Genomic DNA, 8569 nt, shown 5'->3' on the forward strand with positions numbered 1-8569 from the left:
ACTTTCGACAGCCGCTCCCCGCCGTGATTCGTCGTTCATTTGTTTATATTTATTCAATCGTTTGCGTTTTGCAATGTTGTTGCGCCTGGCGATGATGGAAGGTTTCGCGATATTTATTTTGTTCATTGCAGATTGATTCAACTGGCTGAATCTTTCTTTTGTTTAATCTTTCAAACATCACATGATTAGTATAGGCGATGTTTACCGACTTGACTTCTGTGTAACTTGATCATCTACGCTATGCCTTTCTTATTCCACGAGTTTATCTTTCGATGTTGGACGATGTCGAATAAGCGATGCTGGATTAAACGAAGCTTCTGTTTAGTTTCATTTGATGTTTCCATTATTCTCGATTATTATTGTTGTTGATAATTTTCTCACTGCTTTCTCATGCCGTGGTTCTGTATACTTATAAATTGACAGTTTACGATATTAAGAATTGGGAGGGCTTTCATATGTTTAATATAATTACAATACAATTTCGATGTAGTAGGTGCATGATCTAATCAGGTTCAATAGGACTATTGGGTTGGCAACTAAGTGTCACTTATCACGCAATTACTTATTTGCAGATCACTTAACCTCAACCTAACCTCAATACGTAGAACGTAGCAGAAAGGAAGAAACTTGTAGATGTTTAAAATCTCTCAATTATATGATATTTGCCATACGACTATTTATGCCTTAAATACAGCCCAAAGTCGGTACTCTATCAACATCATCAAGCGAGTGAAACTTCTAACCCTAATTCACTTCCAACCTTCATTACCACTTAGTGACAAACTCCGCAATCACATAGTTGCCAACCTAATACTTTTATGTACTTTTACTTTTACTACACTAATATAAGAATAAAAAGATCTATGTACTCTCTTTCACTAAGAATACATCAATCATTCAATGCAATTGAACCTGCATACTGAATCGATCATTTATGACAGTCCGCAAAATTCTCAAGTAATTCTATAAATTTTGTCCATCTGGTATCATCGTTAAAAGCAAACGATACCAAATTTCTGATTGCTGTCTGATGAAGCAAAGCCGTGCGCTTGAAGTCACTTCGATGTTAGGGAAATATCAGATGAAAGAGGCGCGAACCGTAATATGGTGAAAGTTGGCATAACTGATGGAAGGAAGCGGACGAGAGCGGAAGTTAGTGGAAAAACCAATGAATGGAAGGATTTAATCGCGCGATCTAGTTTCGTAGGCGAAGTGAAGTTGTTCGTGTTTCGATGCCAGGTACAGCTGACGCTGACAATTTATCGAGCCGGTAAACTTTCCAGCTTCGTTCGCGCGAAATACGATGAAAAAGTTGATCCCTGTGAAGGAACCGCTTGGAACATCGCGATTTCAATAGCTTTCCTACAACTTTCCACGCAAATGTCCACTTCTCTCTATTTATTTCTTCTTGCAGGTAGCACCGATTCGAATACGCTCTCGGGTTATTTCGTCTGCAAGTGTAATAAAAATGGAGAAAGAAGAAGGAAGTGAAGAGACGCGACAGAGACCTACCGATACCGATTCCTCTCCATTTAGTCTTATTTCTTCTCCATTTTCGACTCGGTGCTCACTTTAAAGCGCTGTCTCCGCGCGCCAATTGCCAACACCTTTCTGCAGACTGCGCTCCGGGTTCTTTCGTTTGCAAGTCTAATAAAAAACGAGAAAGAAGGAGAAGAAGAAGGAGTAGAAGAAGAAGAAAAGATACGGAGAGAAAGAAAGGACGACAAGGGGAGACTTACGGTCCTCGTGGAATACAGAGGAAACGCGGCGCGTAAATAGAGCGAATAAAAGAGGTCGAGTTGAAATGGGGCTGAAAATTTGTAAAGATGAGGAAAAGGGTTTTTTTCGAGTTAATGAAGGTAAGCTTGGGCAAAGAGCTTGAAAGTTAATTAAGAAAAGCCCGGAAGAAGCGATTTTCTTTCTCTCTTTTTCTTTTTCTTTTTTCAACGTGAGCTTCACGATCGTGCTTCGCTTTTTACACCAAAGTTTTTTTCGCTACTTGTTCCTCTTTTCCACTCTGGACAGAACATATGTACGCCATTGAAACGCAAGGATGTTCTGTCTCGCTGTTTATTATAGAAACAATTATTCTCCTCGGTTGAATTCTTTTAACAAATACCTTTTTTTTTGTTATTTGTTTCCCTTTTCTACTATGAACAGAACATATGTACGTTATTGAAACGTAAGGATGTTTCTGTCTCGTTATTTATTATATTAGGTTAGCAACTAAGTGATTGAGGATTTTGTCATTACCATCTAATGGTAAAATCCGCAATCACTTAGTTGCCTACCCAATAGAAACATTTATTCTTCTCAATTGAATTCGTCTGAATTCGTTTTTTAACAAATATGTTTTAAATACAACTCTATAGGAATTGTACAGTGGAATTCATGTCATTTTAACGAACGACCAATTTCAAGAGGAACCGATTATTTCTTCGTTAATCATTAAACTATACATTGTGCACATTTTCACCAGCCAGCTGCTTGCTACTCCATTGCATCGATAAAATAGAAATTTTCTACCGGACAAAAGGTAACAGTAATATTAATAATGGCATTCAACAATAACCGCTACTTGCCGTATTTCCTTCGTTTCCTTGTTTTTAATGTACGTACGATTCACATCGAACTTCCTCTTAATCGTTTGTTTTCTATTCATTTGCACGAGTATACACGTCCCTCGCGTTAATTACTGGGTTGGCAATTAAGTGATTGCGGATTTTGTTATTAGGTGGTAATGACAAAGCCCGCAATCATTTAGTTGCCAACGCAATACATGAGTACTGTAATTTGTCACTGTTCTGGGAAATGTTTCGCGTGGTTTTCAACAATGTTTCAGAGCTCAGGTTATTGGTAATCGCCTGGTAAATAAAAAATCGTTGATTCACACCGCCTCGTCATAGAATACCTTGGCTTTTGGAGGATATCGCGTGAGAGGACGATTTTGCAATCGCAGGAATATTATTTGGCGAGCCCGTGCTATCATTAGCGAGCAATTCATCGTGTCGTGACAGGAAAATTGACCGTCCAAACACGGAGAATCGATATTCCATTACGGAGGATCGGTGGTTGGCCAGAGAGAGGCTGCGATAAGAGTTCAACTATAGCGAGCGGGCGACGCTTTGAAGATAGATGATAAAAACGTCTGGAAAATGTATCTATATTAATGTTCTGTGGGCTAATTCTGTTCTTTCTGTTTCTGTGTATATTTTCTTATAGTTACATTTGAACTTTTTGTAATACACCGGTCCATACAAATAGACGAACTCTGGGACAGTCAGACACATAATGGAATTGTTAGAAGAATAGCGAACAGTTAGAGAGTCGAATAGTAACATTGGGCGAGCCACGATTACGACATGCACTATCTCTGTACTTGTACTTAACAAAACTATGCCTGTAATCGACGAGCAAAGCAAATTTTCCTGGCCGCGTGACGTACTTATTTCTCGTACTTTTGTTGACTTGTTCTACGCTCATATGGCGCTACAAATTTATCCAAATTTCGATACTATTTTAGTTTTCAAAAGTAAATGTATCTGTTGATGGTATGGTTAAATTTCTTAAAAATAAAATAAATCGGTGAGCACGATTGATACCACTTCGATATTTTCATTTATTTTTATTCAATTCCACGAAATTAATCGCATCGTTTAACATATATAAATTAAATTGTTAAATTATTTGATTAACTTACTAAAATATACACAGTCGATATAGCTGAGCTCGCTTGTATCTTCACCTGATTCTCTGACTCATTTACATTTGATCTTCCAAAATGAACAATGTTTATCATTTGACATACGCAACATATCTTGATAAATTGTTAACTTAGTAAATATATACGTAGAAGATCTCACGTATACTTTTACTTTATTCTTAGATCTATTCACTTGTTAGTTCACTTTCCAAAATCACTTATACTTCTTCGTAAGCTTATTAACTATTTAAAGTACAGAAACTAAGTAACGTATATGTAGCAAATGGCCTAAGAAATATCTGGCGTATCATAAACAATATTGCGGGAAGCCCTAAGTGCCGTTAGGCCAAAAAGGGCCTGGCAGTTCTGCCGGGGAGTCGAGTGGGGAGGAGTCGAGTAGAAGAGTCGTGAGTTGACAGTCGAGTGGGGGGAGTCGAGTTGTGAGGAGTGGAGAGTTGAGTTGCCGAGTTGTTATGAGTAGTAAACTATTACAATAGTTGTGAGTTGTGAATTAACTATTTAGTTGTCTTAGTTATAGCACATTACTGTATTTAGTTCACGTTAAGTAACCATCGTTTCTTGTCTAATCCATTGCAAATAGATCTATCGATCAATAAACTTATTATATAGGATAAATAAAAAATTCCTATATACAGCTTGTATTCAGTCTTTACTTTCATTGTTGCATTTATTTTCATATATTTTTCCTCGAACGAAGTTCTGCTTTGTTATTAGATTTCTTTTTCCTAGCTTTACGTATCTAGAAAGGAATTTTTCAAATTATCGTAACATGTTCTGCAGGTAAGAGAGAGCGTTCGAGATCGCATTACTATGGTTTGATGACCGATGGATATCGGTTTTCTGAACATACATAGAGTTGCAGCACAAAGGGAATGTTACTGGCGATACCAGAGGAATAATAAACGGGATACGATTTAGCGATAACGTTGCCTAGCACCAAAGCTGCTCGCCTCTAAACATTTTTGAAACATTAGACGTTTTAATTTCTCTTTCCTCCTCTTTTTTCGCCTCTTCTCTATACCATGTTAATAAGTAAACGTATGAATAATAAAAAAAGAATGTTAATAAGTAAACATATGAATAATAAAAAAAGAACTACCATCTCTTAATTATAAAGCAAAAATAAATGGAGAATTCAGTATCTATCACACTATAATATCCCAGAATTCGTAACAATGATTTACGACATTTCAAACAATTTCTATCATTATTTAATAATTGTTTACATGCAAACGTGCAGTTAATTACTTGTATCTTAGTTATATTACTTATAACTGTATTAAAATGTTCATTGAATTTTTCAGATTTCTACTACTAAAATATCACAACAGACAGAAAGAAAATATACTTGTAAATCGGTGTGCAATCTAGTGATCTAATTACAAACTTGAAGCAATTACTTATCAATTACCGATTGTTCATAAAAAGGCTAATTTTCAGGAAGCTGGTTCCATCATTCCCCGGGCAGCTTTTTCAACTTCGTTTTCGAGTCAGCTTTTATCGCGTTTCAACGAGAAACAACGCTACAATTAGCAGTCGCTAATTACCAACCGATTAATGACAATACGAGCAAATATACAAGCGAATATTCGCGTTCACCAATCGATCCACGGATTTATCTAACACAGATCTCGATATCCAGAAATTTCGTTCTCACGTTCTTTTGCCTTTTCTGCTTGTCCCTTGCACCTGGCTTCATCTCCAACGGAAAACAACCGCGGAGTAATTAATCGTTAACGAGCAATAATTAATGACAATAGGAAGTATTGGTTCACAAGTGTCGTCCTCGAATAACGAACGATTGCTAATTAATGTTCAGCGTGGAGGAGTATTGCCATCAAGTTTCAAGAAGGCTTGTCAGTCTCGTGTGGCATTTTCGCGGTAAGAGGGTAATACTGGCGAACAGTTGTTGGAATTTAGACGATGAAACGAGCGATAATTATAAACGAAGCAAGTTTCTTCGTATGAATATGGAATGGATGTGTTGTAGGCTGTTTTACATTTGTAGTTTAATACTTTACCGACCAATAGCCGATTAATCGGTAATCAATCGCTTACCGACCGATATTAATGCTCATTATTTGAGCAGTAATTTGTTATTTAGTATTATGGTATCTTGCTCAGTTGCGTCAGTTGCGTTGCTTTGTAAGCTCTCACAGTTTTATACCACTTTGAAAAACGTATCGTTCGCGAAGAGCAAAAAGAATGGTATTGGAAAGTCTAAACCGAAACAGAGCCGGCGCTAGGGAGAATCTGCGCCTGAGATGCCGGTCGGACGTGCGTATGTTGTTGAATCGCCAGCGGTCGGTAAATTGTTAAGATTAACTTCGATTTAAGATAATTGATTGTATCCAAAAGATACAATTTATGGATGGAAAAATGTATATACAAATAATGTCACAAGGACGCGGTAAAATAGCTTTTTTAAGTCGTACGTTAATTATAATACTGACTTCGAGGGAGAACAATTTTCTGAATACATAGAATGTAATTTGCTAAATTTCTGTGAACTAACAGGCTTAGAATTAATCCAGCGGGATTGAAGAAATGAAGGGTAATGAACTCGAAGTGAACTGAGTCTATTTGAACATTATAACATGTTGTTTCTACTTTTGTAACGAACTTCTACTTGACAAAGAATTTCAAGGAAATTAGTAACGATGATTCTAAAAAACAAACTAAAAATTGTAATCAAAGGTGTTTCAAACAAAAATTGCTAGGTGTAAAGAAATATTATCAAATAGTATCAAAATAGTATCAAAAAGTATAAAAAATTTATCAAATTATAACCTATAATCAGAGATGAAATGCTATTCTAAAGCAAGGGGATAAAAATGACTATGGATTCTTTTTAATTATTATTCTCTTTAATTATTATACTCTTAATTATTGTTGTGCTGATTTATTAAAAACAATAGAACTCGCTTGGTATGTAAAATCTATCTGCGACAACATTTGTAAAACAAACAAAACAGAAAAAAACGTTATCACTGTTAAAGGAGTGATGTAGCTGCACATGAGAGTAGAAAAGTCAACGGAAAATTGGAATCTGCGAGAGACCCACATTATTGTATTTTTGATGTATGATATCGTTGAGGTTAAGTGATAGAGGAACGAGTGGATGAAGTGGAACAGTAAAGTATATTGAAACAAGTATAGGTATAAGTATAGTGTATGCTGATGAAGATCTGCACTCTTATAGTGTTACAATACAATAAAAAGAAGAATAAGGAGCACGTTCATATATTTATAGCAAAGGACATTACCAAAAAGTTAACCTCTGTGTGTAGCTGTAGCTGAAGGCTACAAGAAACAGCGATAGAAATCTACTTATAGCTCTTTTGTTTCTAGACCTTGTAATCCAAAGCAAAATTTATATTCAAGAGCACAATAATATGTATCTCTTGTTATTTGGAATTTTTTCACTAAATTCTATTCTCTTCTCCAGGTCACGGATATACAAAAGCAAAGATGTAGAGTTTTTCTTGAAGTAATTACTTCAACAGAATACTAACGACTGTTTTGGTTTGCAAGTTCTAGAGGCAAACGAACTCCCAACAGATTGTTATTGCCGTTTCTTATAATCTTCAGCCGGAGTTACATAAGAATATTAACTTTTTGTACTACCGTCTGTCGATATAAATGGATGAACGTGCCCCCTAGGAGATTATTGTTATCCTTTATTCGATCGGTATAGTAGCATTGAGCGAGTGACGATTATAACTGGCGTACACTATCTCTCGTGCTTATACTTATTTTTATACCACTGACTATTACGAATTCGTCCATTCGTTACGTTATTAATTAAATACACCTACACGTTTAATCCACTTCAAACGAATTGCAACATAAATACATATTTTTTTATATAGAGCTAAGCTGAATAGTTTTAAAACATAGATAAGCAAATAGAAAGTAAGGAAAAAGAAAAGGTAAAGCGTTCAACTGTGCAGCATACGTGCAACTGCCAAATTGTAATATGGGAGATATCGTAAATTATGAAGATGAATGATGAAGAGTACATCTACACGTATATAGTATTGAAATTTCAAAGTGGAGAACATCGAGGAGTACAAACATCTTTCTAAGCGATTTAAGTTAAATGTTGATTTATTCTACGACCGTGGAAAGTCTATTTCGCATTTCCAAGAAGCATCGTGTCTCAGTAGCTCTATTTCGCGTTGTTCTGTGATCCGCCTTCTAAATACTCGTTCGGAGAGAAGGTAAATTCATTGTGTCCACTGACTTGAAAATCCACGCATTCTCCGCTTTAAATCTCACGGGAGGATACGGTAGAACTTAGGTCAGGGTCTCGGTTTACATAACGCAGGTAATACGCTACCATTTCGTTAAATAATTTCTTTTCTCAGCGAATAAGATCTCGGTAGAAATACAAGTTGACCTTACGAGTATTTTTCAAAAATATACACCAACATGCGTTCATTGTCGTAAGGTAATGTTTATAATTGTGTTAAAAGCTGTAAGATATTTATCTACAAACGTTTCTGGTTTATTTTAAGATTAAAATAATAAAATAAATATTTAAAATTTATTAATTAAATAGATTAAATAGAACAATTAATTTAATTAATTTAATTAATTTAATAGAAACTAATTAAACAGAACAGATTAAAATAAATATTTCCAGATAGTATTTTAAAAAGATAACGAGAAAAATTATAATCATAACAACTACTCGTTATCAAATATAATTTTAAACAGTCATCGATATATTATACAAAGATGTGAATTAATAATTATCGCTGTTAACCCTTTGCACTGCTATGTCGAGTATGATTCGACATCAGTTTTTATCTCAGGAGCTCCTTTGTCGAGTCTCATCTT

General features: G+C 35.4%; 3 long non-coding RNA genes across 4 annotated transcripts in view; 2 read left to right on the forward strand and 1 right to left on the reverse strand.

Moving 5' to 3' along the window:
- The window catches only part of LOC117152132, a 995-nt gene extending 232 nt beyond the window's left edge, over positions 1-763 (reverse strand). Inside the window, exon 1 of the long non-coding RNA XR_004462400.1 lies at positions 3-763. This is a non-coding gene — a long non-coding RNA (uncharacterized LOC117152132). The remainder of the gene's footprint in view (positions 1-2) is intronic.
- LOC105681261 overlaps positions 1-2536 on the forward strand; it is a 6267-nt gene extending 3731 nt beyond the window's left edge. For both annotated transcript variants that reach the window (XR_004462395.1, XR_001102547.3), the window contains 2 exons: positions 1415-1859; positions 2373-2536. This is a non-coding gene — a long non-coding RNA (uncharacterized LOC105681261). The remainder of the gene's footprint in view (positions 1-1414; positions 1860-2372) is intronic.
- A 1104-nt stretch (positions 2537-3640) lies between these two features.
- Positions 3641-8285, forward strand: LOC117152130. Its single transcript, XR_004462396.1, has 2 exons — positions 3641-7006; positions 7173-8285. It is a non-coding gene; the product is annotated as an uncharacterized LOC117152130 (long non-coding RNA).
- Positions 8286-8569: the final 284 nt, after the last annotated feature.

Source organism: Bombus impatiens, unplaced genomic scaffold, assembly GCF_000188095.3.
Source record: "Bombus impatiens unplaced genomic scaffold, BIMP_2.2 scf_0699, whole genome shotgun sequence".
In the NCBI taxonomy this organism is placed as follows: Eukaryota; Metazoa; Arthropoda; class Insecta; order Hymenoptera; family Apidae; genus Bombus; species Bombus impatiens.